This window comes from Mus caroli, unplaced genomic scaffold (assembly GCF_978045245.1).
Source record: "Mus caroli unplaced genomic scaffold, Mus_caroli_1 scaffold_3, whole genome shotgun sequence".
Lineage (NCBI taxonomy): Eukaryota > Metazoa > Chordata > Mammalia > Rodentia > Muridae > Mus > Mus caroli.
Window position 1 is genome coordinate 110287502 of NW_028227258.1, and position 10998 is coordinate 110298499.

Here is a 10998-nt window from a genome sequence, read left to right on the forward strand (position 1 = left end):
TTTTACACATAGTAATTTAAAATGAAAATGGAGCATACCTTGCTTTCTCAGGACTCGTGTCTCCTCGTGACTTTTCCCTGGTGGAGTGGGTGCTCTTAAACACAAGTGTGATAAAGTAAGCCCCATGGTTTGCTTTATAATTGTCAGCTACTGTTTTATTAATATGAAGACTATGTTGGGCTGGTGAGATGGCTCACCAGTTAAGAACACTGACTGCTCTTCTGAAGGTCCTGAGTTCAGATTCCAGCAACCACATGGTGGCTCACAAGCATCCGTAGTGAGATCTGATGCCCTCTTCTGGTGTGTCTAAAGTCAACTACAGTGTACTTACACATAATAATAATAAATCTTTAGGCCGGAACCAGGAGGGCTGGCGTGATAAGAGGTCCTGAGTTCAATTCCCAGCAACCACATTATGGCCCACAACCATCTGTACAACTGCAGTGTACTCATATACATAAAATAAGTAAATAATAAATAAATCTTGTTTAAAAAAAACAAATTAAAAAGGACTATGTTGCTAGTTGGATACACACTTGAGGTTGCTATCGAGTCTTTATGGGTTGATATCACACTATTTGGTGCTTCATATTGTCTTTACTACTGAATGCATTCCATTTAAAACAGGTTTTTTTCCTGTATCCCTGGCTGGCCTGGAGATAACTATATATAGTGTACTCAGCGGGATATGAAGACCCAAACTGGTCTTGAATAATGGCAATCCCCCTGCCTAACCTCTGGAGTTCTGGGATCACAGGAGTATACCACCATGGCTTGCACATATGTTCTATCTATTCAAATATATGGTCTCTACCATCTCTCTATGTATTTCCCTAGTATATCTTATTTTATTCCTTGATTTTTCAATGTCCGGAGTCTTTCTATAGCTGTCGATCTTGAAAGGAATTTGGGACTTGACTTTTAAAAACCGTGTGCACTAGAGATTTAGTTCTGTGTTAAAGCATGCACTCAGCATACAGAAGTTTGACTCCCAGACATCTCTCTGTTCTATTTTCATCTATGTTGATATGATAATATGTCCCGAGCACAGGCAAGTAAGAGGTGCTTATGATTACAGCTTACAGCACACCACTGATGGGAAGGCAAGGCCGGAACTCAAGAGATTTAGTCATATCATGTGGGTTAAAATGGTGCCCTGCATCTGGTCCACCACAGGGCTAGGGCTGCTCATGGAGGCAGGATGCGGGAAGTTTGCCACCTCTGGGCAGGCGTCAGGCTGTGAGAAGCCAAAAGACCCTGCTCCAGGGGTGAGGTCTTGAGGAACTGCTGGAATTGGCTTGGGTCCCCTTCCACCCCCAACCTCCCGCCTGCACAGAGGCCAAGGATGACAGGTTCTCAGTCTCTTGGGCACCGCAGATGCTGTTGAATGCAGTGGAAGAGCTGAGAACAGAGTGTGGGCCCACGGGTGGTCTCTAGCCCTGGCCGAAGGGAAAAGGGCAGGAGAAAAGCTCCTGCTGGTTCCTGAGGGGATGAGAGTGTCCTAGGCTTGCTTGGCGACAGCTTGGGTTGGCAGAAGCTGTGTCTGGGAACTCAGAGAGGCCTCCTGCGTGAAATTAGATGTATGGCTTTTTACAGGGAGACCTGCTCCATTGCTCCAGCTCGGTGGATCCCGATGAGAAGAGATAGTCCATGGTTTTAAGGCGTTTATTGTTTCGGGGTGAAGTGTCTGGGAAGGGGAGTTAAGAGGGTAGTAGAGGCAGAAAAAGGCAGAGAGAAGGAGAGAGTAGAGAAGTAGAGGCCGGCCATGGCCATGGCCATGTGGTGAGAGGGGGAAGGAAATGCAGAGAGAGGAGGAGCAAGGGGGCAAGAGAAGGAAGCAGGAAGTAAGAGCAAGAGAGGGAGGAGGAGGCAAGCAGCCCCTTTATAGTGGGCTGGCCTACCTGGCTCTTGCCAGGTAACTATGGGGAGGAGCATACATGGCTGTTGCCAGGTAACTGTGGGGGTGGAGGCCAGACAGAATACCAGGAGCTTGGAGCATTGCCCTATGAGACTGATGGTCACAGAATTATGGAGCTGGGGCCTCATGTCAGAAGCCAAGTGTCTGGGAGCATGGCAAACAGGCATTCTGTCCCTTGTAGGAACACCTGCTGGGTCTCTGGGATTTAAATCTAGCTTGACCAGAAAACAGGCTGCCTTTCACAGTCCCACAATATCATATGCACAGTCAGAAGCAGAGTGATGTCTGGGAGTCAAAGTCTTGTAATGCTTAGTATGGCCTCAGGAGGCAGAGGCAGGTGGATCTGAGTTCCACCAGGCCAGCCTGGTCTACAGAGTGAGCTCCAGGATAGTTAGGACTACACAGAGAAACCCTGTCTCACAGAACGGAAGGGAAGGGAAGGGAAGGGAAGGGAAGGGAAGGGAAGGGAAGGGAAGGGAAGGGAAGGGAAGGGAAGGGAAGGGAAGGGAAGGGAAGGGAAGGGAAGGGAAGGGAAGGGAAGGGAAGGGAAGGGAAGGGAAGGGAAGGGAAGGGAAGGGAAGGGAAGGGAAGGGAACAAAGCAGGAGGAAACAAGTGTGCACACACTACCCGTTTGCCTTCTTGCTGCTTACATCCATACAGATCAGGCTCCAGCCCATGAGATGACGCTGTCCTCGGGGCAGATGGTCCCACCTTAATTAACAGTCAAGACAGTCCCCCACCAACATGCCTGCTGGCCAACCGGAGCTGGTTAATTTCCTACTGAGACTCTCTTCCCAGGTGATTCTAGGCTGTGTCAAGTGGATGGCACAGACTAAGCATACCCCTCAATACCACACAACGAGTGGGAAATAAAGCTATTTTGGAATTCAAGTGATGTGATTGTGGACCTAGAAAGATCCAAAAGCTAGAAGTCTCTAGCATATGTGAGTTGGGCAAGTCTATAGGACATAAGACCCACTCATAAAAGTCATTTGTTTTTCTGCACACTCAGTGGGATAAGGAGACCTTCAACTTCACTTCCATTCACTGCTGCTCCTGCAAACGTAGTTATGTAAGCTTAAATCTGTAGCCTTGTGCTTTTCCACTATGGACGTAGTCCTCAATAATGATTCGGAGGCTTACTTGTGTGTGAAGAAGTGCCTAGCCCATAAGCTTGGACTTGTTCCCCAACTCTCTCTTAACTTATAACCCATGTGTTCTATTCTATGTCTGCAACTGGCTGGTTAGTTACCTCTCCTAGTTTCAAACGTCCAACTTCCTCAGAGTTTGAGGTAAATCCCTTGCCTCTGACTAGCTCCCAGAGCTCCTATCTCTCTACCAGAACTCCCACCTCTTAATTCCTGCCTTTTGCTAGTAGGTCATCAGATTTGTATTGACAGGACACAAGAGATTTTTTTCTCTACATAAATCTAACAAAATATGCATACTATCAGTATGCTAGAAATTATAAAGTGAAAAAACAAACAAACAAACAAACACAGATAATCTGGGCAAGTAGAGGCATACAGTGTTGGTAGACCAGAAGGTGAAACATAATACAGGTGTTCATTGCTCTAAAGCAGTATACAGGCTTCCTGCTATGCCTTTGAAAATATCAGCAAGACCCTTTATAGAAGGACTAATGTCACCTAAGGTCATTCTAAAACTTATATGAAAAGGCAAGAGACGGTGAGTAACAAACTAGAAGAACAACACTTTAAGTGACAGTCTACTTTATTTTAAGACTTACAGCTACAGCAATTGAATCTATGGGAGTGCACACGGAGCGGTATACTGCTGGATTCATGTGAATACACTTAAGCAGTGTTCACACAGCAAGCCAGGGAAGGATGAGAGCTTTTCCACAAAGGGATGAATGAGGTGGGCATATAGGCAACAATCAAAGCAAAGTAAGAAGAAAACAAAAGAAGGAGATTGGAAAGAAGGGAAAAAAAGAGAAATGGAGGAGGGGAGGGAAGAAGGGAAGGAGGGAGGAACATAGAATAAAATGGAACTTTGACCCACACTTTGTACAAAAGCTAATTCGGAATGTGTTGTGGACTTAAATTGTTTATAAAACCATTAATTGTAAATATGAAGACATACAGGAAAAAGCACCAAAAGCTAGACTTGGGGAAACACTCTCAAATTTGACACCAAAAACATAATCTACAAAAGCAAAACTTATCAATTGTAACTCCTCCATATTAAAAACTTTTACTCTAGAAAGGACTCTCTTCAGAAATGAAAAGATAAGCCAAGATAAGAAGGGAGTGTGTGCAGATCAAGCATACCATACTGACTTCTGTCTGAAGTACATAACAGAATTCCCAAAGTTTAGCAGTAAATCCACACAATTGAGTTAAGAGGTTCAAAAGACACAAGACACTTCACAAAGAGAACATACAAATGGAACATATACATATAGGAGTGTGCTCGTGTGCACACACATGGGCACATAGGCACACATACAGGCATATAGGCACATACATATGTTCACACATGCACAAATGCACGCGCGCACACACGCGCATACACACACACACACAAAATGTCCAACACCATTGGCCATTGAAGAAACCAAACCAAACCACGGTGAAACAGTACCATATATCTATCAGAATTATGAGCGTTCCAAATAACAGCAAGCATGCATGAAACACAATTATTTAGACATCTCTTCCTGGAATGCTAAATGCTTCAGCCACCCTGAGAAACTTTATGGCAGTTTATTTTAAAATTAAACATATAATCTCCCTATGAATAGGCAATTGTACCTCCTGGGCATTGGTCAGGTGAAGAAAAGTTATAAACTTAAAGAAACAGGTATGTGAAAGTCCATAGAAGCTTTATTTATGCTTAATCCAGCCCCAGATGGAAGCTATAGGACCATTTGTTCTTCTGTGAACAAATAGATTAAAAGAACACTGTAGATCATATCCAGGAAAAAGAATTGAGAGGGAGAGAGGGAAGGAGGGAGGTAGGGAGGGAGATGAATAAACAAAACAACAGGAAAAAAGCTAGGAGAAAATTGATTCATACTGTCTGAAGTCATTTATATAATATTCTTGAAATAACAGAATTATAGAGATGTAAAAACAGATTAGAAGTCCAGGGATTTGTGGCAAGAGAGGAGGGCAAAGCTTTAAAACTGTAAAAGAGGTTGCTTTGGGGGTAGAGTCTATACATCCCCCCTCTCACCTCCAACTCCAAAGTGAGGGTGCTGGAAGCTACCCAAAGATCTCGATTTGCAGGTGGTTCATTTAGGGATCTTTGATTCCTTTGCAACCAAGGCAGTGATACCCTGAAAACCCTTTGAAAATGTTAGAGAGGGCCAGCAAGATGGCTCAGAGGGTAAGGGTTTTGCCATCGCTTCTGCCAATCTGAGCTGGATTCCAGGGGCCCACATGGTGGAAGGAGAGAATTAACTCCTGAAACTCACTTCTGAACCTTCACAAATATGTGCGCACACACACAAATAATAAATAATAAATAAATAAATAAATAAATAAATAAGTATAAATGAGACAGACAGACAGACAGCCATTACAACTAAAAAGCAACCTTTTCACAGAAGCTGAAAAAAAAAGTGCATCATCAGATCCATAATCAGAAACCCATGGTATTGATCACTAGAGAGAATTTCAGTTTGGCTCCACTTTTATTGCACAGACAATAAAATTATTTCCCTGGTTAATATAATAGTCTGTGTGCTACATTTTAAAATGCAGATGGGGAGACGTCTCAGCTGGTAAGAGTACTTGCTACAGTATGCCTGGCTGTGCAAGTTGTATCACCAGAACCCACATCATAACATGATGCTGAGGGACCATCTGTCATCCCAGAATTCCTACAGGGAACTGGGGAGTAGAGGCAAAATATAAGAAACTCTGCTCAGAGGCAGAAAATGGGGAGAGCCTACCTTAGCACCAGAGTGGAAGAAGAAAAGTGATTTCAGAAAATTTGTCCTCTGACCTCCAAATGCACACGCATCTCCCCACCCCATCCCCTGCCAATGCACACACACACACACACACACACAAATATAAATGAATGTACAATAAGTGATTTTTTTAAAACTCTGGGCTAGAGGACAGGTTAGAATGCTGGCTGGAAAGTCATTCTGAAAGCAATCCATCTCGAATCTTAAAGGGGAGAGATTTTAAGATTGCTAAATGCTAAATATTAATAAATCTCTAGAATGCAATTGGGAAAAGACTCAATGTTAAATAACATCACAGGAGTTAGAAAAGTCTTTCTACATGGTAAGTATAATTTCTACAACGTTACTTATTATAAACACCCACCAGGGCTTCAATTTTCCTTACCTTCATAATTATCTGGACACTAAGTATCAATTGGAGTATTGTTTTTTTTTTTCATTTAGTGGGCTCGTGCATGAGCACACTTACGTGTGTGTGTGTGTGTGTGTGTGTGTGTGTGTGTGTGTGTGTGTGTGTATCCATGCCACAGCATACCTCGAAAGGTCAGGACATATTGCAAGAGTTGGTTTCCTCCCTCCACCATGAGGGTTCTGGGATGAAGTTCACTTCATCAGGCTTGGTGGCAAGCATTTTTACCTGTTGAGCTATCTTGCTTGCTCCCTAATTCATGTTTTTATTACAATTATTGCTGTTTGAAATGATCTTTCCACATATTTGATTCTCTTTTAACAATTCTCTTTCATAGCCATGCGTCCATGTCTTCAGCTTCCTGTTGTATGGTCAATGTTCTGAAGCGTGTTGAGTTTCCCCTTCCCATTTGGAAGCTACACATTACATCTCTATTCTTACTGTGCCACACTTACCTTTTAAAGATATACAACTATAACTTTTAAATGCTCATGAAAATTATCTATTGATTACTTATTACTTACTTATATGGGGTCTTGCCATGTAGCACAGGCTGGCTTTGAACCAACATCCTCCTTCTTTAACCTTCCAAGTGTTGGGATTCAAGTATGCATCAGCATGCCCAGCTGTGCATTCCCATAAGAACTTTGAAGTTACCCTTTATTGCCATCTCCTTAAACACACCAAGAGGCATAATTTAGCTACTTATAGAACAAAGCGTGATCTTCCTGTTCAGTCTATGGTTAACTAAACAGCATCCATGTGTTTTCATCAACTTCTTTTCCTACTGTTGTTTCTTTTACCCTGCATCTCCCAGCCTGTCCAATTAAAATCCTGGTCCTCACCAGCTCTGAGAACCCAATCTGTCTGTGCCTCAGTGTTCTTACTGTAACATGGGCTGAAAACTGTGTCTGCCTCATTGTACTGTTGCCTGAGGTGCTAAGTAGACACTTACTCTCAAGGTATTCATTTAATGGCCTGGGGGATGGGGGTTGCTTCCAGGTCTTCCTTTTGTCTGTCTTCTCAGTAAGAGTTGCCGTTCTTATGCAGGCAGATTGGAGACTGTTCTTCTATAGCAGTCTGAATAATTATTCTACTTGTTGATGCTGATGCTAGATACATTGTTGCTATCCATTGTAGGCCACCTGCCTTTTCTTCCCAGGACCTTTGGGGATTCCATTTGCTGTTGATGCTTTCCAGTTTCCAGGCAGTGTGGATCTATATCTACTATTTGGGATTTGGTGTGAGCTTTCAGTTTGGGGAAATTCTTGCCCGTTTTCTCCTTAAATGCTACTTCAGGCTTACTTTTGCTGGTTTCCCTTTGGAATCTTCTATAGATTTACTTTGGAACCTCTTAATCTATCATGATTCAAAAAGTTTTTCTCTTCCTTGTTGTCTGCCTGTGCTCCTTCTGTGTGAACCCCTCATCACTAATTTCCACCTCTGTTTTTGGCTGATATTTTATTCCAAATAATGTAAATTTTTTGTTTTGTTCTGGTTTTGGTTTTTTGAGGCAGGGTTTCTCTGTGTAGCCCTGGCTGTCCTGGAACTCACTCTGTAGACCAGGCTGGCTTTGAACTCAGAAATCTTCCCACCTCTGCCTCCCAAGTGCTGGGATTAAAGGCATGTGGCACCGCTGCCCGGTGTTTTCATTTTTTAAAAATCTGTTCCTTTTTATATGGACTTTATCTGAAAACTATGCACTTGTTGCTGTTAATTTCTACGAATAATTTCTCAATCATGTAAAAACAACCCATATTCATAGGAAGGAATAGACAAAGTTTAAACCTTTATGGTTTGAGACAGTGAAACTCGATTTTTAGTTTTTAAATATTGTTTTTTGTATGTGTATCTATGTATACGTGTGAGCATCCTGCCCTGGCAGGCATGTGGAAGCCACAGAGAAACTTTTGGGGGTCAGTTGCTCCCATCACATGGGTCCCAAGGATTAAACTTGGTTCATAAGGCTTGGCACCAAGGACCCTTTCCCATTGGGCCAACGCACTGTCTTTATAATAGCTAATTTATGTTAGTTGTGAAGGAATCATTCCACCCAGTAAGAAGGGTCCGTAACAGATGTGTCTGTGGTAGGGCTTTCCGGTCTCACCCTGGAGCAATTCAGGCACAGGCTGGCAGCGCCGTAGTCCTGGTTCCCTTGCGTGGGTCCTACCTGGAAGCGTGGAAGAGCTCTGTGTATTTGGAATACAGCTGGCTGAGCCATGCAAAACTGTCTTCAGCAGCGACCGTCAGAGAGTACCTCAGACTCCAAGTAAAAGACCCGAATCTCTTCTCTGAGAGAAGCCTCTTGCCAAGTGGCTCCTTTCACGCTCAGAACACAGCCTCTTAGCTTCCCATGGCTCCCAAGGGCGCCTTGGTTTTTAACTAGAACACTTTATTAGTTCTGCCCCATCAGGAGCTGGGCCTCAGTGTGTGTCCTTGATCTCAAAGGACTCGAAAGTCCTCAAAAAGCCCTTATGAAGACCAGAGCCACCTCTGAAAGATTAGAAGACTGCATCTCACAGTGGCAGTCGATCTCAAAGCTGCTGTGCAGAGAATGAGAGGCAAGGAGGACCACGGGATGGGCTTCTTATAAACCACACGCTAACATCTCCGTTTCGGTCAGATGTTATGTTTCTCATAGTAGTCACTTTTCTCATCTCTATGACAAGAGCCATTTTTTATTCTGGATCACAGTTTGGAGGGGTACAGCTAGTCCTAACAGGGAAACTACTGTCCAGGAGCTTGAGGGGGCTGGCTGGTCACATGACATCTGCAGGCAGGAAGCAAAGGCAGATGAAAGTTTGTGTCAGCTCACTCTCTTCTCCTTATTCTGCCTGGAACCGGCACCGCCCCCCCTCCGGGGGGGGGGGATGCTACCACCCACATTCAAATTGGATCCTCCCTCCTCAGATAAACCTCTCTGGATATACCTTCATAGACAAATCCAGATGTGCGTTTCCTTGGTGATTATAAAGTCAGTCCAGATGACACTGGATTAACATCCTGGTTCTTTTTTTGTTTTGTTTTGTTTTTAACACTGTTCAAACATCTTTCCAGGAAGTAGCTTATGCTCTTGTATATTCTCTCTCTCTCCTTTCTCCCTCCCTCCTCCCCCCTCCCTCTGACTTTAGCGCAGTGCTTACAGCAGGATAACAGGATCTCTCCCCATGTTCACTTCCTCCCTAAGTGGTCCCTATCTCCTCCTCTTTAGATCTACACCAAGTGAAGAAAACTTCGTTGTTGTTATTGTTGATTAGCATTACTAATAAGAAATAATTTTATTTTCGAGCTGAACAATGACACATACAGACAAAAAATATAGATAGCTAAATGGCTAGGCAAGCTCAAATGCCTGTCATCAGGCGGGACCAGCACTGCTCCTAGCTCCCGCTGTAACAGTAGCAAAAAGCCCACAAGTACCATGAATATTTGGTCCATGTGGAACCCTTTGAGATGGCCCTACACTGTGTAATGAGTCTATCAGTAATGCATTTTTTTTTTTTTTTACTTCTGACATGTTATAAACAAATTCAGCAACCCCGTGGACCATTATGAGTACTTAAGAACGTGGTTCAACGGGCTTGAAAGACACAGGAAGACAGCCAAAGGAGCTATCTGTGTATGGGCAGCATTCCCAGAGAGCCTCATAAGGAAAAAGAAGCAACAGATTCGTCAATCGGAGTTCTTTTAATAGTTCTATTATGATGTCTAATTGTGAGTGGAAGGCCTATGACTTCATCAGAGGACTAAGCACTCAAGTTGAAACTTGTTGACTCAACTTGCCTTCTTTCAAAACACTAGAATGTGAGCAAGCTCTTGACAGCTAAGTGAAACTCGCAAAGTTTATCTTACCTACAAAACCATAGTCAAGAAAAATCACAAATAGTTTTATAAGTTCAACTTCACTGACCACAAATACTTCCTTTTGCTAGTGACTTAGCCAAGATGATGCAAAGATGTTGGGACTGGGATTTGAACTCAGATTTCTCCATGCTGCTGTGACAAAGTAGCCCCAATTCCTGACAGGTAAAGATGGAAGCCGATGAAAGAACATGCTGGAACTATACAGATGCTTAAAGAATAACTTGTGGATATGAACTCGAATAAATTCACAAGGGTAAAAAGAATTGCCTTCATCTTCAAATGGGCTTTTATAACTCCAAGCACATTTACAGGTATATACATGTGTATGTGAACATGTCCACATCATCGCCTTTAGCCCCTTGGTCTCCACTAAACTGCTTTATTAGTGGCATCTCAGTGGGAGCTGGGAAGAGAGCTGACGTCTGCATGGCACTCCTTGTTCTCTGCATCCCGGATGTAAGTGGGTGGGTTTCTCCATGGTGGGAGCTATTTTTAATCCCTGAAAAATAAAATAAAATTTAGGGAATAAATCTGGTTCAATTCTTAAAGTTCTTCAGTGTTTCTTTTCTTCCTTTATTTTTGGCATATATGTACACATGTATGTGCATGTATGTGAGGTTTAAGGTTGGCAACCGGTGTCTTCCTCGACCACTCTCCACCTTCTGTATTAAGGTCGGGCCTCACTGAAGCCAGAGTTACCATTGCATTGCATGTTGGGATTATGGGCGGCTTGTTGTATGGGTGCTGGAGAGCTACACTCTAGCCCTCTTTTCCCACTGAGTTGTCTCCCCAGAATGTCCCATCTTAGTGTTTCTTAATGACTTTGCAGGAATTCTTTCCAACTGCAGATGCAGCAGTTATGT